Here is a 2,794-nt window from a genome sequence, read left to right as displayed (position 1 = left end):
TACTACTACTACTACTACTATTAGTATTATTGTTGTTGTTGTTATTACTATTATTGTTGTTTATAATTATTGTTTATAATTTATACAATTAACTTCCCTGTGGTTGAACCCCGGTTTTGCCAGGTTATTTATTACTTCAACACTCCTACACTTGGGAGAAGACATCAATCTTTTGGTCGTGTCACCTATCAATCCTGCTCAATAGAAGCTTATCAACTAAGTTTGTTTTTGGTATTGAATTGCATGATTGTACAAGTATTTCAGACTTATAATTTGCAGATGATACCCTATTGTTCATCCTAAAAAACTTGCAATGCTTAATGAATGTGAAGAGCATTTTAATTGGTTTAGTAAGTGCTCGAGTTTGCGAGTCAACTTCCATAATAGTTACCTAGCAATAATTAATATTGATATGGACTATGCTGCTACTATTTCAAACTTCCTAATATGCAAAGATGAATCCTTACCTATAAAATAATTAGGTGTTCCTTTGGGCTTTAATCGTAAATGGATCTCTATATGGAAACCTATATTGTCAATAATTAGAAGTCGCTTAAATCCTGGAAGGGTAAGTTGATATCTGTTACGGGAAGAGTGTGCTTGATTAAAAGTGTTTTATACTCCTTACCTCTAATCTACTTTTCAATTTTTTATTTGTCTAAAATGGTTGCAAAGTAAATAACTTTGCTATATGCCAAATTCCTCTAGCCTTGAGTGATAGATAGAAGGCGTATGCATCATCTTACATGGCACTTAGTTATCAAAAAGAAGTATAGAGGAGGGTTGGAAGTGAGTTCAATCATTGCAAAAAATACAAGTTTGTTGTTTAAATGGATTTGAAGATTGGGACCAAGAAATGAAGTTGATTGGAAAAACTTTATTGTGGATAAGTATAAACCCCAATTCACTAATGGTATCCCCACATTAAAAAAAATTATCCTTAATTTGGTCAGGTACTGCCTTGACCACTAACTCCTCAAACCTGATTGTTGTTGCACTGAGGTGTTCATGTCATATAAGGCTTGACAATGACTTCAATATCATATTTTAAAAGGAAATTTGGATTAAGAGGATGACACCTTCTTCTATCTTTCCTAAGTTGTATAGAATTGGAAACTTTAAGCATGGATTTTTTATTAATATAGGTTGCTGAGATGCAGACATATAGAGATGGAAATTTATTTAGAGTAGGCCTTTAAAGTAGGAAGAATCTGAGCACTAAAATGAGTTATTATGCATGTTTCACAATATTACTATCAGCAAAAGCAAGCATGATCAACTTGTTTGGGCTCCAGATATTAAAGGGTTATTTTTAGTTAAAGGTTGCTCCCTCTTCTTGGATAAAATTCTTTTTCCTAATGGTCATCAATACAAAATCGATATTTGGCACAACTCCTATATTCTAAAACATGTGTTATTAGAATGGTTGGCCTTGAATGATGGGTTACCTATAAAGGCTCTCCTTGTTAGAAGGAAATTTATTCTTCAACATAAAGATCTTTGCCATATTTTTTTTATCTAAGTTTGTCACTTATTTGTTTTTGCATTGCCAAGATTCTTGGTTGTTGCGGAGTAGCTTTGTGAATTGACTGGATTTGGCTTGTTGTATACCCAGCTCTTTAGATGATCTTGTGTTCCATTGGTGTGGTCTTGCAAGAGGTAATGAATAGGTGATTAGTACTTAAAAGTGCATTTTTATCATGGTTTTATATCATCATTTTGCACTTGAGGTATCAATAACTCCTTAACTAAAGCATGTTTTATAATAATATATCTAATAATATAAGATACCTTTAATTTGTGGTAAATGTTCATTTTAAATGCAGGCCTATCACATAAATGAAAGGATTGATTGATGAATTTAAGAGCTGAAATTGAAAGGATAAAGAGATGACCAGAATTAGAAAAGAGATATCGGTGCAATCCAAACCGGAACACTATTTGGGTAATTGGGTCATATCTGGAGCTATAGATCTCATATTTAGGTCTACTTTATATGGATGGAAAGGTAAGACATAGGCCTACAACTTTCATATGGAGCCCAAGATCTAAAAAGGCCATTTTCAAATCCAAATTGTAGCAACAACAAAGAAGTCCGAATCTGTCCTCCAGCCCGAGCACTGTTCAGTATTGTGGCCATATCTGGAGTTCCAGAAGTCAAAATGTGCTGAATTGTTTACACAAGAAAGCTGAGACAATTTCCTACAACTTTCATGTTTTTAAGTGGCTCTAATTTTGACGTTATCAATGACGTTTTGGGCAGACAAGAGAAGTTAAGAATTGTCACCAAGTCTAGAGTTGGCCTCCCACTCATCAATTAGTCATCAAATCAATAGTTCTCAATTTTGGCCTATAAAAGGAGGCATTTGCCATGCATTTAGGCATCTTGGTTTCCAGATCAAGATCATGCCTCTTCCTTTCTCTCTTTGTATTTTTTGTATTGCTTATGCTTTGCTTTCATTAATATCAAGTTTATGTCTTTCAATTCCTTTACTTTGCTTTGTTAACTCCTATCTTATTTATGTTCTTATTTTGTTTATTTATTTTTCTTTCTTTCATTATGTCTAGCTAAGTTTATTATGTCAAGGTGAAAAGGTTACACTAATGGTGTAAGAATAAGTATAGTGTAAACTTAATATGGACTTTAATGTTTGATACTAACATGTTTTATATTTGTTATCTTGTTTACTCTTTAATACTTTGCTTGTTAAATGATTAATCTTGATTTATGTTGTATAACACTTGGTACAACAAATGCTTGGCACTTTCATAGCCCATAATGTATGGTATAACC

This window comes from Populus euphratica, unplaced genomic scaffold (assembly GCF_000495115.2).
Source record: "Populus euphratica unplaced genomic scaffold, PopEup_1.0 scaffold1078.1, whole genome shotgun sequence".
NCBI lineage: Eukaryota > Viridiplantae > Streptophyta > Magnoliopsida > Malpighiales > Salicaceae > Populus > Populus euphratica.
The sequence above is the reverse complement of the archived record's forward strand: the minus strand, read 5'-3'. Positions refer to the sequence as shown.